Consider the following 19,591-nt stretch of genomic DNA (forward strand, 5'->3'; position numbering starts at 1 on the left):
ACAATCGCCCCTGAAACTAGCGAGCAAGCCAATGAAGCCTTCAAAACTGCTTCGGCACATGGAGACCAAGCATCCTGCATTAAAAGACAAACCTTAACCACTTCGGGTTTCATTGTCTCCGATTACGCCTGGATGGGACCGGCTCGTTTCTGAGAAACAAGCTCGGTGCTCCCAATAATTCAACGTAATGGTGACTTTTATTTTTATGTGGTTTATATTTGTTTTTATGCCAGTCGTATCATTTTATTTAATCCTATTTATATATATGTATTATAAATGTAGTATTTATCTATATAGATTTATTGTTTATTTATATATATAAACGCAGGTCCGCAAAAATATTTCTGACGCGTAGCCGGTCCGTGGCGCAAGAAAGTTTGGGGACCACTAGTCTAAAAGAATCTGGCCGTAACTGGAATAGGGTTCTACGCGAATGCCCAACGGAAAAGTGAAGTGCACAAAACCTGCATTTGGCTGTATCAAAATAAATGTCATGAAAAAGGTAAAAACAATACATGGAAGCGCAATGTGTTGTGCTGGGTTCTTTTACAAGTAAAGACTGCTGCTTTGAGTTCACAGGGAGCCATGCTCTTTATTCACTGTACATAGTCTGTCCTCTAGCGGTAAAAACGTGAACTGCAATGCTATGGCTGTCGCCACACAATGTAGGTTTTAAACTCGTGTTGTAGTTTCAGTGTCGGAGTTCAAACTAGGCTTGCAGTTTCCGAATGCCATTCGTGATGGGTGCTGTAAAAAGTTCTTGGCTTAAACGATTGAAGTGCACATAAGAAAAAAAAAAAAAAAAAAAAAGCTTACGGTAACTGGTATTCCCAGGCGGTCTCCTATCCAAGTACTAACCAGGCCCGACCCTGCTTAGCCTCCGAGGTCGGACGAGAGCGGGCGCTCTCAGGGTAGTATTGCCGTAAGCCGTGAGACCGCTCAGAATTTTTCATTTTATAGACACAATCGCCCCTGAAACCATGCCAAGCAGCGGCGGGACTTGATGGCTGTGGTAAAAGTTTCCTTTCACAATTGACGTGGGAAAAAAAAAAAAAAAAAAGGCTTTCAGCACCTGGTATTCCCGGACGGTCACCCTTCCCTTTTGTTTTTTTTTTGTTTTTTTTACAACCAGGGCCGAAACAGGCTTTCTTCCAAGGCTTTTGGTGTTTTCTGGAAACATGGCTATCATGAAAAGTTATTGACAGCTTTTTATGCGGTAGCACGAATTTGCCGTTGCGACCTGCATTTTGCTGAATCAAAATAAATGCCTTGAAAAGTTTAAAAACACTTCATGGAAGTCACTTCACTGGTTTCTTTTATATCAAACAAATTGTTTTAGGTTATTCACCTGACATGTTTCGGCGGTTTCTTCCGCCTTCATCAGAGTGTCACAGATGTGATGGTGACGCGTCTTTATCAGCTGATGGATCAACATGTCAGGTGAATAACCTAAAACAATTTGTTTGATATAAAAGAAACCAGTGAAGTGATTAAATAAGGAAAAACAAAATGAACTTAGTACAATTACTTCATGGAAGTGTTGTGTTGGGTTCTTTTACAAGTCAAGCCTGCTGCTTTGAGTTCACAGGGAGCCATGCTCACTGTACATAGTCTGCTCTCTAGCGGTAAAAAAATTAACTACAATGCTGTGGATGTCACCACATAATATAGCTTTCAAACTCGTGTTATAGTTTCAATGTCGGAGTTTAAATTAGGCTTGCTGTTTCCGGATGCCATTCGTGATGGGTGTTGTAAAAAATAGCTTCTTAAACGATTGAAGTGCACATAAGAAAAAGAAAAAGCTTACAGCACCTGATATTCCCAGGCGGTCTCCCATCCAAGTACTAACCAGGCCCGACCCTGCTTAGCTTCCGAGATCGGACGAGATCGGGCGTTCTCAGGGTAGTATGGCCGTAAGCCGTGCGGTGACCCAACATTTTGCATTTTATAGACACAATCGCCCCTGAAACTAGAGAGCGAGCCAATGAAGCCTTCAAAACTGCTTCGGCACATGGAGACCAAGCATCCTGCATTAAAAAACAAACCTTAACCACTTCGGGTTTCATTGTCTCCGATTACGCCTGGATGGGACCGGCTCGTTTCTGAGAAACAAGCTCGGTGCTCCCAATAACTCAACGTAATGGTGACTTTTATTTTTATGTGGTTTATATTTGTTTTTATGCCAGTCGTATCATTTTATTTAATCGTATTTACCGTATTTGCCGGTGTACAGGTCGACTCGGTGTATAAGTCGACCCCCTAAAATTCGACGGAAATTTACGATTTGATGATATATCTGTCAGGCAGAGGACAAGGCGAAGGACTCGGATGCAGAGTCGTATCTATCTGGGATTTATTCCAGCAAGCACTCAGAGCAAAAGTACAAAACAAAGCGCCTCTTGCGAGGGAAAACACGGGGCGAAAAGTACAAACAAAAGGCGTCGCACTGTGGCGAGTCAAAAGGCTAAAAGTACAAATCAAAACGCCTCTTTCGAGGGAAAACGTGTAGCAAAAGGTACCAACAAAAGGAGTCGCACTGGAACGAGACAAAAAGGCGCTGGAGACCCAGGCACAACCAAAAGCGTCGCTCGGCGGCGAGACAAAAAGGAGAGTTCTTTCAGAGAGTTCGGACATCAAGGAATCGCTGGTGGTCGGGACGAGGCTAGACACACTGGCACAAGACAAGGGGAAGACACGGACTAAATACACACAAACGGGCGGGGACACAGGTGATGACAATTAGTATCGATTACGCGGGTGCACACAATCGGGATCAGGGAAGACAAGACAACCAACACCGAGGAAGGAAACACGAACTGAAACGGAAGGAATGACAAAATAAAACCGGAAGTAAAGTTACGACAATTGACGAGACAAAAAACTGAAAAAATAAACGCGACCGCATGACAGAACCCCCCCCCCTAGGGCCGGATCCCAGACGGCCCAGGAGCCCCAGGGTGAGCCGCATAGAAGTCCTCAAAAAGTCCCGGGTCCAAAATATAACTAGGCGGCACCCATTGCCGCTCCTCCGGTCCATAACCCTCCCAGTCCACCAGGTACTGCCAGCCCCGGCCTCTTCTGCGCACATCCAATAGTTCTTTGACGGTGTAGGCCGTCCCACCGTCCACAGTCCGCGGAGGCGGAGGGGGCGCCGGATCCGGCACCAACGGGCTGTCCACCACCGGCTTGACCTTCCCAACGTGAAAGGTGGGGTGGACTGCAAGGGACCTGGGCAAGCGTAGACGCACCGCGGCCGGGTGCACGACCTTGGCGATGGGGAACGGACCCACGAAGCGAGGCGCCAGTTTCCTGGAGTCCCCCCGGTGGGGAAGATCCTTGGTGGATAGCCAGACACGTTGACCTCTCTGGTACACGGGCGCCGGACGTCTCCTCCGGTCAGCCATCCGCTTTACCCGGTCCCCCTGTCGGACCAGCGTGGCCCGAGCCGCCGACCAGACGCGATGACAGCGGCGCACCAAGGCGTGGGCCGAAGACACCGTCACCTCCGGCTCACTGTCAGGGAAGACAGGGGGCTGGTAGCCAAACACACACTTGAAGGGGGACATACCTGTAGCCGTGGTGGGCAGGGAGTTGTGGGCATACTCCACCCAGGAGAGGTTCTTGCTCCACGAGGAGGGGTTCTGGGAGACCAGGCAGCGGAGACTTGTCTCCAACTGTTGATTAATACGTTCTGTCTGTCCGTTTGCCTCCGGGTGATAGCCTGACGTGAGACTCACGGTTGCCCCTATGAGCTTGCAAAACTCCCGCCAAAACCTGGATACGAATTGGGGCCCTCTATCGGAAACTATGTCTTTCGGGAACCCATGAACCCGGAATATGTGGTCCATCATCACGGTGGCCGTTCGTTTAGCGGACGGGAGCTTGGGCAAGGCGATAAAATGAGCCATCTTTGAAAATCTATCCACCACTGTGAGTATGGTGGTTCGCCCATGCGAGGTCGGAAGCCCGGTGACGAAGTCCATAGATATCTCCGCCGACGGGCGCGAAGGAATGGGTAGGGGATGCAGCAACCCCATGCGGGCGCCGTGGGCGTTCTTATTCCGGGCGCAGACGGGACAGGCGGCAACGTATTCCTTGACGTCTGCCCTCATGGAGGGCCACCAGAATCGCTGCTGGATTACGAACAGCGTTCGGCGCATGCCCGGATGGCAGGAGAGTCTGGAGGTGTGAGCCCAATGGATGACTTGGGATCGTAATTGAGCAGGGACAAATAGTCGGTTCTCAGGGCAACCACTAGGGGGTGGTTCGTTACCATTGGCCTGCTGTACCCGGCCTTCGATAGGCCAGGTCACGGCTCTAACCAGGCAATGAGAAGGCAGGATAGTCTCAGGCTTCTTAATTTCTGGGTCCGAGTTGAAAACACGGGAGAGGGCGTCAGGCTTGGTGTTCTTGGTTCCCGGTCTGTAGGACAAAGTGAAGTTAAAACGATTGAAAAAAAGTGACCAGCGGGCTTGGCGTGAATTCAGTCTCTTAGCTGACTTAATGTATTCTAAATTTTTATGGTCTGTCCAGACCAAAAAAGGCTGCTGTGCTCCCTCTAACCAATGTCTCCATTCTTCTAATGCCAGCTTGACTGCCAACAGTTCGCGATCCCCCACGTCATAATTCTGTTCGGCGGGCGTCAGCCGTCGAGACAGGAACGCGCACGGATGGAGCTTGTTGTCGCTCTTGGCCCTCTGCGAAAGGATGGCACCTACTCCTTGATTGGAGGCGTCCACCTCCACCACAAACTGCCGCGACGGATCAGGGAGCGTGAGGATGGGAGCGGTGCTGAAACGGTTCTTTAGCTCCTGGAAGGCCGCCTCCGCCTCTGCTGACCAGCGGAAGGGGACTTTAGGAGACGTGAGCGCGTGCAAGGGAGCCGCTGTGGCACTGAAGCCCTTAATGAATCGCCGATAAAAATTGGCAAAGCCCAGGAATTGTTGCACCTTCTTGCGTGAGTCAGGGGTAGGCCATTCCGTTACCGCGCTTACTTTCGCCGGGTCCATCTCTACTTTGCCCGGGGCTACGATGAAGCCGAGAAAAGAAACGGTGCTCTTGTGAAATTCACTTTTCTCGGCCTTTACGTATAGTTGGTGTTCCAGGAGTCGTTGCAACACCGTCTCGACGTGAACCCTATGGGTCTTCAGATCTGGGGAGTAAATCAAAATATCGTCCAAATATACGTACACAAACCGGTCCAAACAGTCTCTCAAAACATCGTTTATCATGGCCTGAAACACAGCGGGAGCATTGGTGAGGCCAAATGGCATGACGCGGTATTCAAAATGTCCTCGATGCGTGTTGAACCCTGTCTTCCATTCGTCCCCTTCCCGGATGCGCACCAGATGGTAGGCGTTGCGCAGATCTAACTTGGTGAACACCCGGGCTTGCTGTAATTGGTCGAACACGGTCGACATCAGTGGGAGCGGATACCGATTCTTGATGGTGATCTGATTGAGGGGACTATAATCAATGCAGGGACGTAGGGTGCCGTCCTTCTTGCCCACGAAAAAGAACCCCGCCCCCGCAGGCGACGACGACGGTCGAATCAGCCCTGCTTGCAAGGAGGAGTCTATATATTCATTCAAGGCTTGCTTCTCAGGTCCCGAGAGAGAATACAGCCTCCCCTTGGGTATCGTCGATCCCGGCAGCAGGTCAATGGCGCAATCATACGGACGGTGGGGAGGCAGAGAGGTAGCCTTGGCCTTGCTGAATACCTCGGCCCATTGGTGGTAACACGCAGGGACCCCGGTTAAGTCTGGGGTTGGCGCGTCTGGAGCGGAAGGCACAGGGCGCGGGTTAGACTTGATACAGGAATCATGACAGTCGGACCCCCATCCCGTTATTTCCCCTGATCCCCAGTCTATAGCGGGGTTGTGGCGTTGAAGCCATGGATACCCGAGAACGAGAGGGTTCATTGGTGAGGTCACGACATGTAGACGTATGTTCTCCTGGTGGAGGCCAATTGACAACGAGACTGGTTCGGTTATGTGAGTTATCTCAAAGAGTGCCTGTCCATTGAGTGCCTTAGCTTTCACGGGAGTGTTCAGTAGCTCAGTCTTTACCCCGCACCGGCGAGCAAATGCCCAGTCTATCAAGCTTTCGTCTGCTCCTGAGTCTATTAATACTTCGAGTTCTATCTCTCTTCCCGACTGGGTGATCCTGCCCTTGGGAAGCACTCGCCCCGGGGACAGAGCCGCCGAGAAGGCGCTTACCTTCAGGGTCCTCCTCACTGGACAGGAGAGAAGGAGGTGTCCGAGCTCGCCGCAGTAGTAGCATCTTCCCTCTCGGCGCCGCCGTAACTTCTCCTCCTCTGTTAACTTGGCTCTGCCCAACTGCATCGGTTCTGGCTCCTGGCGCTGCCGATCCCCGTACGGCCTGGAGTGGTGAGCGTCAGGGCCGGCTACTGGAACGAAGGCGGGAGCGTTGCTGCGTCGGTGCTTTCTCCACTCTTGCAGCCGGTTGTCAGTGCGGATAGCCAGAGCGATGAGGGCGTCGAGGTCGGTGGGAAGATCTAAGGGAATTAGCTGATCTTGGATGGGTCCTGACAGGCCCCGGAGGAAGATGTCATATAGTGCCGCCGCATTCCACCCGCTCGCCGCGGCCAGCGTGCGGAACCGGATGGCGTAGTCTCCGACGGTGTCTTGTCCCTGGTCTATCTGACAGAGTTGGCGAGCCTTGTCTCGGTCAGCGGAAATGGGATCGAACACCGTTCGCAGGGCCTGGATGAAAGCGGGGAGAGAGTGACAGGAGATGGAATCCCTGGCCCATTCCGCGGTGGCCCATGTGCGGGCCCTTCCCGTCAGGTAGGATACCATGTAGGCCACCTTGGAGCGCTCGGTGGGGAATTCTGCTGGGGAACTCTCAAAGTTCATCTCGCATTCTGTAATAAAAGCCCGGCTAAGGCCGGGTTCTCCGGAGTAGCGCTCTGGAGGAGCCAGTCTGGCACTGCCAGTCATGGGACCTCTTGCAAGGGAAGGAACGGGGGAAGCGACGGGTGTACTGGAGGTCGCTGCTGGTCCCGCGTTCAAGAGCGAGAGCACTTCCTGCATTTGCTGACCCAGCTTTGCTACTTGGGTGGCGACCGCTCCTCTGAAATTTTCTTGATTCCTAGCGAGTCCTCGGATCTCTTCTCCCAAGTCGCCCACCTCCCTCTGGTGCTGGGCGAGCAGTGAGGCATGGGAGCGCACTGTGGCGCACAGGTGCTCCGACTCTGCCGAGTCCATGTCTGGCCAGTGTGTACTGTCAGGCAGAGGACAAGGCGAAGGACTCGGATGCAGAGTCGTATCTATCTGGGATTTATTCCAGCAAGCACTCAGAGCAAAAGTACAAAACAAAGCGCCTCTTGCGAGGGAAAACACGGGGCGAAAAGTACAAACAAAAGGCGTCGCACTGTGGCGAGTCAAAAGGCTAAAAGTACAAATCAAAACGCCTCTTTCGAGGGAAAACGTGTAGCAAAAGGTACCAACAAAAGGAGTCGCACTGGAACGAGACAAAAAGGCGCTGGAGACCCAGGCACAACCAAAAGCGTCGCTCGGCGGCGAGACAAAAAGGAGAGTTCTTTCAGAGAGTTCGGACATCAAGGAATCGCTGGTGGTCGGGACGAGGCTAGACACACTGGCACAAGACAAGGGGAAGACACGGACTAAATACACACAAACGGGCGGGGACACAGGTGATGACAATTAGTATCGATTACGCGGGTGCACACAATCGGGATCAGGGAAGACAAGACAACCAACACCGAGGAAGGAAACACGAACTGAAACGGAAGGAATGACAAAATAAAACCGGAAGTAAAGTTACGACAATTGACGAGACAAAAAACTGAAAAAATAAACGCGACCGCATGACAATATCCTTTGTATAAGTCGAGCTCAATTGTTGCATTATATTAAACTTCAAAATTCAATATGCGAAATTTATTGACGAAATGTGTTCAAATTCTGGGAGGCCGTGCGCATGCTGCTGTTTATAAGCACCGCGGAGGAGATCGCGGCCGGCGAGCTCGCGCACGCCGCCCGGCACCAACGGGAGGCCGGAAATAGCTCCAAGCCGAGCGGATCGGCACTTTATAAGCACCGCGGAGGAGATCGCGGCGCCTCATTGGACTTCCAGCCGCCGGCGAGCTCGCGCACCCGCCCGGCACATCCGGGAGGCCGTGCGCACGAGCCAAGTGGCCGAAAATAGCCCCCGCCGAGCGGATCGGCTGTTTATAAGCACCGCGGAGGTGGTCGCGGCGCCTCATTCGACTTCCAGCGGCCGGCGACCTCGCGCACCCGCCCGGCACATCCGGGAGGCCGTGCGCACGAGCCAAGTGGCCGAAAATAGCCCCCGCCGAGCGGATCGGCTGTTTATAAGCACCGCGGAGGTGGTCGCGGCGCCTCATTCGACTTCCAGCGGCCGGCGAGCTCGCGCACCCGCCCGGCACATCCGGGAGGCCGTGCGCACAAGCCAAGTGGCCGAAAATAGCCCCCGCCGAGCGGATCGGCTGTTTATAAGCACCGCGGAGGTGGTCGCGGCGCCTCATTCGACTTCCAGCGGCCGGCGAGCTCGCGCACCCGCCCGGCACATCCGGGAGGCCGTGCGCACGAGCCAAGTGGCCGAAAATAGCCCCCGCCGAGCGGATCGGCTGTTTATAAGCACCGCGGAGGTGGTCGCGGCGCCTCATTCGACTTCCAGCGGCCGGCGAGCTCGCGCACCCGCCCGGCACATCCGGGAGGCCGTGCGCACGAGCCAAGTGGCCGAAAATAGCCCCCGCCGAGCGGATCGGCTGTTTATAAGCACCGCGGAGGTGGTCGCGGCGCCTCATTCGACTTCCAGCGGCCGGCGAGCTCGCGCACCCGCCCGGCACATCCGGGAGGCCGTGCGCACGAGCCAAGTGGCCGAAAATAGCCCCCGCCGAGCGGATCGGCTGTTTATAAGCACCGCGGAGGTGGTCGCGGCGCCTCATTCGACTTCCAGCGGCCGGCGAGCTCGCGCACCCGCCCGGCACATCCGGGAGGCCGTGCGCACGAGCCAAGTGGCCGAAAATAGCCCCCGCCGAGCGGATCGGCGGTTTATAAGCACCGCGGAGGTGGTCACGGCGCCTCATTCGACTTCCAGCGGCCGGCGAGATCGCGCACCCGCCCGGCACATCCTGGAGGCCGTGCGCACGAGCCAAGTGGCCGAAAATAGCCCCCGCCGAGCGGATCGGCTGTTTATAAGCACCGCGGAGGTGGTCGCGGCGCCTCATTCGACTTCCGGCGGGCGGCGAGCTCGCGCACCCGCCCGGCACATCCGGGAGGCCGTGCGCACGAGCCAAGTGGCCGAAAATAGCCCCCGCCGAGCGGATCGGCTGTTTATAAGCACCGCGGAGGTGGTCGCGGCGCCTCATTCGACTTCCAGCGGCCGGCGAGCTCGCGCACCCGCCCGGCACATCCGGGAGGCCGTGCGCACGAGCCAAGTGGCCGAAAATAGCCCCCGCCGAGCGGATCGGCTGTTTATAAGCACCGCGGAGGTGGTCGCGGCGCCTCATTCGACTTCCAGCGGCCGGCGAGCTCGCGCACCCGCCCGGCATATCCGGGAGGCCGTGCGCACGAGCCAAGTGGCCGAAAATAGCCCCCGCCGAGCGGATCGGCTGTTTATAAGCACCGAGGAGGTGGTCGCGGCGCCTCATTCGACTTCCAGCGGCCGGCGAGCCCGCGCACCCGCCCGGCACATCCGGGAGGCCGTGCGCACGAGCCAAGTGGCCGAAAATAGCCCCCGCCGAGCGGATCGGCTGTTTATAAGAACCGCGGAGGTGGTCGCGGCGCCTCATTCGACTTCCAGCGGCCGGCGAGCTCGCGCACCCGCCCGGCACATCCGGGAGGCCGTGCGCACAAGCCAAGTGGCCGAAAATAGCCCCCGCCGAGCGGATCGGCTGTTTATAAGCACCGCGGAGGTGGTCGCGGCGCCTCATTCGACTTCCAGCGGCCGGCGAGCTCGCGCACCCGCCCGGCACATCCGGGAGGCCGTGCGCACGAGCCAAGTGGCCGAAAATAGCCCCCGCCGAGCGGATCGGCTGTTTATAAGCACCGCGGAGGTGGTCGCGGCGCCTCATTCGACTTCCAGCGGCCGGCGAGCTCGCGCACCCGCCCGGCACATCCGGGAGGCCGTGCGCACGAGCCAAGTGGCCGAAAATAGCCCCCGCCGAGCGGATCGGCTGTTTATAAGCACCGCGGAGGTGGTCGCGGCGCCTCATTCGACTTCCAGCGGCCGGCGAGCTCGCGCACCCGCCCGGCACATCCGGGAGGCCGTGCGCACGAGCCAAGTGGCCGAAAATAGCCCCCGCCGAGCGGATCGGCTGTTTATAAGCACCGCGGAGGTGGTCGCGGCGCCTCATTCGACTTCCAGCGGCCGGCGAGCTCGCGCACCCGCCCGGCACATCCGGGAGGCCGTGCGCACGAGCCAAGTGGCCGAAAATAGCCCCCGCCGAGCGGATCGGCTGTTTATAAGCACCGCGGAGGTGGTCGCGGCGCCTCATTCGACTTCCAGCGGCCGGCGAGATCGCGCACCCGCCCGGCACATCCGGGAGGCCGTGCGCACGAGCCAAGTGGCCGAAAATAGCCCCCGCCGAGCGGATCGGCTGTTTATAAGCACCGCGGAGGTGGTCGCGGCGCCTCATTCGACTTCCAGCGGCCGGCGAGCTCGCGCACCCGCCCGGCACATCCGGGAGGCCGTGCGCACGAGCCAAGTGGCCGAAAATAGCCCCCGCCGAGCGGATCGGCTGTTTATAAGCACCGCGGAGGTGGTCGCGGCGCCTCATTCGACTTCCGGCGGGCGGCGAGCTCGCGCACCCGCCCGGCACATCCGGGAGGCCGTGCACACGAGCCAAGTGGCCGAAAATAGCCCCCGCCGAGCGGATCGGCTGTTTATAAGCACCGCGGAGGTGGTCGCGGCGCCTCATTCGACTTCCAGCGGCCGGCGAGCTCGCGCACCCGCCCGGCACATCCGGGAGGCCGTGCGCACGAGCCAAGTGGCCGAAAATAGCCCCCGCCGAGCGGATCGGCTGTTTATAAGCACCGCGGAGGTGGTCGCGGCGCCTCATTCGACTTACAGCGGTCGGCGAGCTCGCGCACCCGCCCGGCACATCCGGGAGGCCGTGCGCACGAGCCAAGTGGCCGAAAATAGCCCCCGCCGAGCGGATCGGCTGTTTATAAGCACCGCGGAGGTGGTCGCGGCGCCTCATTCGACTTCCAGCGGCCGGCGAGCTCGCGCACCCGCCCGGCACATCCGGGAGGCCGTGCGCACGAGCCAAGTGGCCGAAAATAGCCCCCGCCGAGCGGATCGGCTGTTTATAAGCACCGCGGAGGTGGTCGCGGCGCCTCATTCGACTTCCAGCGGCCGGCGAGCTCGCGCACCCGCCCGGCACATCCGGGAGGCCGTGCGCACGAGCCAAGTGGCCGAAAATAGCCCCCGCCGAGCGGATCGGCGGTTTATAAGCACCGCGGAGGTGGTCGCGGCGCCTCATTCGACTTCCAACGGGCTGCGCACTCGCGCACGCCGCCCGGTTCAAATTTTCTAAGTGCAACGCACAATGAGATGCATGAGAAACGGCCTTGGTTACCATCACATTTGAAGCGATGAATACGAAGTTAAATTTTATGACTCGGTGTATAAGTCGAGGTCGATTTTTTTCGGTCGATTTTGGATCGAAAAAGGTCGACCAATACACCGGCAAATACGGTATATATACTTATTATAAATGTAGTATTTATTTATATTGATTTATTGTTTATTTATATATATAAAGGCAGGTCCGCAAAAATATTTCTGACGCGTAGCCGATCCGTGGCGCAAGAAAGGTTGGGGACCACTAGTCTAAAAGAATCTGGCCGTAACTGGAATAGGGTTCTACGCGAATGCCCAACGGAAAAGTGAAGTGCACAAAACCTGCATTTGGCTGTATCAAAATAAATGTCATGAAAAAGGTAAAAACACTACATGGAAGCGCAATGTGTTGTGCTGGGTTCTTTTACAAGTAAAGACTGCTGCTTTGAGTTCACAGGGAGCCATGCTCTTTATTCACTGTACATAGAGGTTTTGAACTCGTGTTGTAGTTTCAGTGTCGGAGTTCAAACTAGGCTTGCAGTTTCCGAATGCCATTCGTGATGGGTGTTGTAAAAAGGTCTTGGCTTAAACGATTGAAGTGCACATAAGAAAAAAAAAAAAAAAAAAAAAAAGAGCTTGAAGTGCACATAAGAAAAAGAAAAAGCTTACAGCACCTGGTATTCCCAGGCAGTCTCCCATCCAAGTACTAACCAGGCCCGACCCTGCTTAGCTTCCGAGATAAGACGAGATCAGGCGTTCTCAGGGTAGTATGGCCGTAAGCCGTGAGGTGACCCAACATTTTGCATTTTATAGACACAATCGCCCCTGAAACTAGCGAGCAAGCCAATGAAGCCTTCAAAACTGCTTCGGCACATGGAGACCAAGCATCCTGCATTAAAAGACAAACCTTAACCACTTCGGGTTTCATTGTCTCCGATTACGCCTGGATGGGACCGGCTCGTTTCTGAGAAACAAGCTCGGTGCTCCCAATAATTCAACGTAATGGTGACTTTTATTTTTATGTCGTTTATATTTGTTTTTATGCCAGTCGTATCATTTTATTTAATCCTATTTATATATATTTATTATAAATGTAGTATTTATTTATATAGATTTATTGTTTATTTATATATATAAAGGCAGGTCCGCAAAAATATTTCTGACGCGTAGCCGGTCCGTGGCGCAAGAAAGTTTGGGGACCACTAGTCTAAAAGAATCTGGCCGTAACTGGAATAGGGTTCTACGCGAATGCCCAACGGAAAAGTGAAGTGCACAAAACCTGCATTTGGCTGTATCAAAATAAATGTCATGAAAAAGGTAAAAACACTACATGGAAGCGCAATGTGTTGTGCTGGGTTCTTTTACAAGTAAAGACTGCTGCTTTGAGTTCACAGGGAGCCATGCTCTTTATTCACTGTACATAGTCTGTCCTCTAGCGGTAAAAACGTGAACTGCAATGCTATGGCTGTCGCCACACAATGTAGGTTTTAAACTCGTGTTGTAGTTTCAGTGTCGGAGTTCAAACTAGGCTTGCAGTTTCCGAATGCCATTCGTGATGGGTGCTGTAAAAAGTTCTTGGCTTAAACGATTGAAGTGCACATAAGAAAAAAAAAAAAAAAAAAAAAGCTTACGGTAACTGGTATTCCCAGGCGGTCTCCCATCCAAGTACTAACCAGGCCCGACCCTGCTTAGCCTCCGAGGTCGGACGAGAGCGGGCGCTCTCAGGGTAGTATTGCCGTAAGCCGTGAGACCGCTCAGAATTTTTCATTTTATAGACACAATCGCCCCTGAAACCATGCCAAGCAGCGGCGGGACTTGATGGCTGTGGTAAAAGTTTCCTTTCACAATTGACGTGGGAAAAAAAAAAAAAAAAAAGGCTTTCAGCACCTGGTATTCCCGGACGGTCACCCTTCCCTTTTGTTTTTTTTTTGTTTTTTTTACAACCAGGGCCGAAAAAGGCTTTCAGCACCTGGTATTCCCGGACGGTCACCCTTCCCTTTTGTTTTTTTTTTGTTTTTTTTACAACCAGGGCCGAAACAGGCTTTCTTCCAAGGCTTTTGGTGTTTTCTGGAAACATGGCTATCATGAAAAGTTATTGACAGCTTTTTATGCGGTAGCACGAATTTGCCGTTGCGACCTGCATTTTGCTGAATCAAAATAAATGCCTTGAAAAGTTTAAAAACACTTCATGGAAGTCACTTCACTGGTTTCTTTTATATCAAACAAATTGTTTTAGGTTATTCACCTGACATGTTTCGGCGGTTTCTTCCGCCTTCATCAGAGTGTCACAGATGTGATGGTGACGCGTCTTTATCAGCTGATGGATCAACATGTCAGGTGAATAACCTAAAACAATTTGTTTGATATAAAAGAAACCAGTGAAGTGATTAAATAAGGAAAAACAAAATGAACTTAGTACAATTACTTCATGGAAGTGTTGTGTTGGGTTCTTTTACAAGTCAAGCCTGCTGCTTTGAGTTCACAGGGAGCCATGCTCACTGTACATAGTCTGCTCTCTAGCGGTAAAAAATTTAACTACAATGCTGTGGATGTCACCACATAATATAGCTTTCAAACTCGTGTTATAGTTTCAATGTCGGAGTTTAAATTAGGCTTGCTGTTTCCGGATGCCATTCGTGATGGGTGTTGTAAAAAATAGCTTCTTAAACGATTGAAGTGCACATAAGAAAAAGAAAAAGCTTACAGCACCTGGTATTCCCAGGCGGTCTCCCATTCAAGTACTAACCAGGCCCGACCCTGCTTAGCTTCCGAGATCGGACGAGATCGGGCGTTCTCAGGGTAGTATGGCCGTAAGCCGTGAGGTGACCCAACATTTTGCATTTTATAGACACAATCGCCCCTGAAACTAGCGAGCGAGCCAATGAAGCCTTCAAAACTGCTTCGGCACATGGAGACCAAGCATCCTGCATTAAAAGACAAACCTTAACCACTTCGGGTTTCATTGTCTCCGATTACGCCTGGATGGGACCGGCTCGTTTCTGAGAAACAAGCTCGGTGCTCCCAATAACTCAACGTAATGGTGACTTTTATTTTTATGTGGTTTATATTTGTTTTTATGCCAGTCGTATCATTTTATTTAATCGTATTTACCGTATTTGCCGGTGTACAGGTCGACTCGGTGTATAAGTCGACCCCCTAAAATTCGACGGAAATTTACGATTTGATGATATATCTGTCAGGCAGAGGACAAGGCGAAGGACTCGGATGCAGAGTCGTATCTATCTGGGATTTATTCCAGCAAGCACTCAGAGCAAAAGTACAAAACAAAGCGCCTCTTGCGAGGGAAAACACGGGGCGAAAAGTACAAACAAAAGGCGTCGCACTGTGGCGAGTCAAAAGGCTAAAAGTACAAATCAAAACGCCTCTTTCGAGGGAAAACGTGTAGCAAAAGGTACCAACAAAAGGAGTCGCACTGGAACGAGACAAAAAGGCGCTGGAGACCCAGGCACAACCAAAAGCGTCGCTCGGCGGCGAGACAAAAAGGAGAGTTCTTTCAGAGAGTTCGGACATCAAGGAATCGCTGGTGGTCGGGACGAGGCTAGACACACTGGCACAAGACAAGGGGAAGACACGGACTAAATACACACAAACGGGCGGGGACACAGGTGATGACAATTAGTATCGATTACGCGGGTGCACACAATCGGGATCAGGGAAGACAAGACAACCAACACCGAGGAAGGAAACACGAACTGAAACGGAAGGAATGACAAAATAAAACCGGAAGTAAAGTTACGACAATTGACGAGACAAAAAACTGAAAAAATAAACGCGACCGCATGACAGAACCCCCCCCCCTAGGGCCGGATCCCAGACGGCCCAGGAGCCCCAGGGTGAGCCGCATAGAAGTCCTCAAAAAGTCCCGGGTCCAAAATATAACTAGGCGGCACCCATTGCCGCTCCTCCGGTCCATAACCCTCCCAGTCCACCAGGTACTGCCAGCCCCGGCCTCTTCTGCGCACATCCAATAGTTCTTTGACGGTGTAGGCCGTCCCACCGTCCACAGTCCGCGGAGGCGGAGGGGGCGCCGGATCCGGCACCAACGGGCTGTCCACCACCGGCTTGACCTTCCCAACGTGAAAGGTGGGGTGGACTGCAAGGGACCTGGGCAAGCGTAGACGCACCGCGGCCGGGTGCACGACCTTGGCGATGGGGAACGGACCCACGAAGCGAGGCGCCAGTTTCCTGGAGTCCCCCCGGTGGGGAAGATCCTTGGTGGATAGCCAGACACGTTGACCTCTCTGGTACACGGGCGCCGGACGTCTCCTCCGGTCAGCCATCCGCTTTACCCGGTCCCCCTGTCGGACCAGCGTGGCCCGAGCCGCCGACCAGACGCGATGACAGCGGCGCACCAAGGCGTGGGCCGAAGACACCGTCACCTCCGGCTCACTGTCAGGGAAGACAGGGGGCTGGTAGCCAAACACACACTTGAAGGGGGACATACCTGTAGCCGTGGTGGGCAGGGAGTTGTGGGCATACTCCACCCAGGAGAGGTTCTTGCTCCACGAGGAGGGGTTCTGGGAGACCAGGCAGCGGAGACTTGTCTCCAACTGTTGATTAATACGTTCTGTCTGTCCGTTTGCCTCCGGGTGATAGCCTGACGTGAGACTCACGGTTGCCCCTATGAGCTTGCAAAACTCCCGCCAAAACCTGGATACGAATTGGGGCCCTCTATCGGAAACTATGTCTTTCGGGAACCCATGAACCCGGAATATGTGGTCCATCATCACGGTGGCCGTTCGTTTAGCGGACGGGAGCTTGGGCAAGGCGATAAAATGAGCCATCTTTGAAAATCTATCCACCACTGTGAGTATGGTGGTTCGCCCATGCGAGGTCGGAAGCCCGGTGACGAAGTCCATAGATATCTCCGCCCACGGGCGCGAAGGAATGGGTAGGGGATGCAGCAACCCCATGCGGGCGCCGTGGGCGTTCTTATTCCGGGCGCAGACGGGACAGGCGGCAACGTATTCCTTGACGTCTGCCCTCATGGAGGGCCACCAGAATCGCTGCTGGATTACGAACAGCGTTCGGCGCATGCCCGGATGGCAGGAGAGTCTGGAGGTGTGAGCCCAATGGATGACTTGGGATCGTAATTGAGCAGGGACAAATAGTCGGTTCTCAGGGCAACCACTAGGGGGTGGTTCGTTACCATTGGCCTGCTGTACCCGGCCTTCGATAGGCCAGGTCACGGCTCTAACCAGGCAATGAGAAGGCAGGATAGTCTCAGGCTTCTTAATTTCTGGGTCCGAGTTGAAAACACGGGAGAGGGCGTCAGGCTTGGTGTTCTTGGTTCCCGGTCTGTAGGACAAAGTGAAGTTAAAACGATTGAAAAAAAGTGACCAGCGGGCTTGGCGTGAATTCAGTCTCTTAGCTGACTTAATGTATTCTAAATTTTTATGGTCTGTCCAGACCAAAAAAGGCTGCTGTGCTCCCTCTAACCAATGTCTCCATTCTTCTAATGCCAGCTTGACTGCCAACAGTTCGCGATCCCCCACGTCATAATTCTGTTCGGCGGGCGTCAGCCGTCGAGACAGGAACGCGCACGGATGGAGCTTGTTGTCGCTCTTGGCCCTCTGCGAAAGGATGGCACCTACTCCTTGATTGGAGGCGTCCACCTCCACCACAAACTGCCGCGACGGATCAGGGAGCGTGAGGATGGGAGCGGTGCTGAAACGGTTCTTTAGCTCCTGGAAGGCCGCCTCCGCCTCTGCTGACCAGCGGAAGGGGACTTTAGGAGACGTGAGCGCGTGCAAGGGAGCCGCTGTGGCACTGAAGCCCTTAATGAATCGCCGATAAAAATTGGCAAAGCCCAGGAATTGTTGCACCTTCTTGCGTGAGTCAGGGGTAGGCCATTCCGTTACCGCGCTTACTTTCGCCGGGTCCATCTCTACTTTGCCCGGGGCTACGATGAAGCCGAGAAAAGAAACGGTGCTCTTGTCAAGTCAAGTCAAGTCAAGTCAAGTTTATTTGTATAGCCCTGAATCACAAACAGTCTCAAAGGGCTTCACATAGCCAAAATTGACAATTATTCTCAACGCATCCCCTGATCATAAGCTCCCAAAAGGGCAAGGAAAAACTCAAAAAACCCCTACCAGGGGAAAATGAGAAACCTTGAGAAGGGACCACAGATGGAAGGATCCCCCTTTCAGGATCACCAGGTTATAATGGATGCAGAGAGTACACAAGTAATACATGATATGAAAATCAATGAAAAAAAAAATGGATGTCGGAGGTGTCCTCGATTGTCCTGGCAGTGTCCTCAAGGGGGCCGAGCCGCAGCTCCCCCATCCCGAACTGGTCCCCGAGAATCCAGCCAGCCGCTAACCGCTTTCGAGCCACCTAACCCCCTCCCCAGCCGGGGAGGAGGTGGGCAGAGAGAACAGAACAAACTCCGGCCAAATCGGCCATCACAAGTTAGTTAAAGGCCATCTCATAGAAATGTGTCTTTAAACGTGTCTTAAATGTTTCTACTGAGGTAGTAGTTCTAATATCCATTGGTAGGGCATTCCAAAGCTCTGGAGCCCGAATAGAGAATGCTCTAGACCCTGCAGACATTTTCTTGGCCCTCGGTATAACTAAAAGACTAGCGTTTTGCGAACGAAGGTTACGAGACGGAACATAAGGAACGACTAGGTCGACGAGATATGAAGGCGCTAAGCCATGCAGTGCTTTATAGGTTAGTAGAAGAACCTTGAAGTCACATCTTAAATGGACCGGGAGCCAATGTAATTCGGCTAATATTGGGGTAATGTGATCAAATTTTCTTGACCGTGAGAGCAGCCTCGCAGCGGCATTTTGGACTAACTGTAGACTTTTAATACTGGATTTAGGAAGACCAGAGAACAATACATTACAGTAGTCCAGGCGCGACGTGACGAACGCATGTATAATAGTTTCCGCATCCCCAGTCGAGAGGATAGGACGAATCTTAGCAATATTACGAAGGTGAAAAAACGCAATCCTGGTTATATTCTTAATGTGTTTTTGAAAGGAGAGCGTTTGGTCAAATATTACCCCGAGATTAGTTGCTGTATCACTCTGAGTGATAGTACGGTTATCTATAGTTATAGTGGTTTGCTTAAATAAATGTTGATAACGAGTAGGACCAATTATCAACATCTCAGTTTTATCCGGGTTAAGACGAAGGAAATTGAGAGACATCCATTGCTTAATCTCCGCAAGGCACGCCTCGAGATTACAGCAGTCCTGTGGATCTGTCATCGATAACGGCATATATAATTGGGTGTCATCCGCGTAGCATTGAAAACTAATATTATATTTACGTATTATGCCCCCAAGCGGAATCATATAAATATTAAATAAAATCGGTCCGAGTACCGATCCCTGTGGGACACCACAAGTAACATTATAAAGCTCAGAGGACGTATTACCATGGACCACTCGGTGCGTCCTGCCTGATAGATAGGAATTGAACCAGCTTAGTGCTGACCCTGAGATACCAACACAACTTTTAAGACGCCCTAATAAAATATCGAAGTCTACAGTGTCAAAGGCAGCACTAAGATCAAGTAGTAACAATACAGACGCCGTATTTGAATCCATAGCTATGAGGAGATCATTAGTCACTTTAGCAAGTGCTGTCTCTGTAGAATGATTGGCTCTAAAACCAGACTGAAAAGAGTCATATCGATTATTATCGACCATGTAATCAATAAGCTGCTGTGCTACTACTTTTTCGAGAAGTTTTGCTATGAATGGGAGGTTTGAAACTGGCCTATAATTACTGAGACAGTCCGGGTCAAGATTTGCTCGCTTAAGTAGTGGTTTAATAATAGCGGTTTTAAAGGCCATTGGCACTATCCCAGAGGAAACAGACAGATTGATTATATTTAAGATGGACGGTCCTAAAATTGGAAATAATTCTTTAAGTAGTGAAGTGAATTTTGAACTTTATGCGTATCTGTATGTTGCACTAGATGATCCACTAGTAGCAGTAAGACTATCAAACTATATTTGCTGTACAGAGAAGCTTTAG

At 52.9% G+C, this 19,591-nt stretch overlaps 3 non-coding genes and 2 pseudogenes across 3 annotated transcripts; all 5 read right to left on the minus strand.

The window, feature by feature from the left end:
- Positions 1–809: 809 nt before the first annotated feature.
- On the minus strand, positions 810–928 carry LOC125992905 (5S ribosomal RNA; annotated as a pseudogene).
- Positions 929–1,800: 872 nt separating this feature from the next.
- Positions 1,801–1,919, minus strand: LOC125992948 (5S ribosomal RNA). The gene has a single exon (XR_007489883.1). It is a non-coding gene; the product is annotated as a 5S ribosomal RNA (ribosomal RNA).
- Positions 1,920–12,236: 10,317 nt separating this feature from the next.
- On the minus strand, positions 12,237–12,355 carry LOC125992824 (5S ribosomal RNA). Its single transcript, XR_007489821.1, has one exon. It is a non-coding gene; the product is annotated as a 5S ribosomal RNA (ribosomal RNA).
- Positions 12,356–13,198: 843 nt separating this feature from the next.
- On the minus strand, positions 13,199–13,317 carry LOC125992876 (5S ribosomal RNA; annotated as a pseudogene).
- A 954-nt stretch (positions 13,318–14,271) lies between these two features.
- LOC125992954 (5S ribosomal RNA) lies at positions 14,272–14,390 on the minus strand. The gene has a single exon (XR_007489889.1). It is a non-coding gene; the product is annotated as a 5S ribosomal RNA (ribosomal RNA).
- Positions 14,391–19,591: the final 5,201 nt, after the last annotated feature.

This window comes from Syngnathus scovelli, unplaced genomic scaffold (genome assembly GCF_024217435.2).
Source record: "Syngnathus scovelli strain Florida unplaced genomic scaffold, RoL_Ssco_1.2 HiC_scaffold_24, whole genome shotgun sequence".
Lineage (NCBI taxonomy): Eukaryota > Metazoa > Chordata > Actinopteri > Syngnathiformes > Syngnathidae > Syngnathus > Syngnathus scovelli.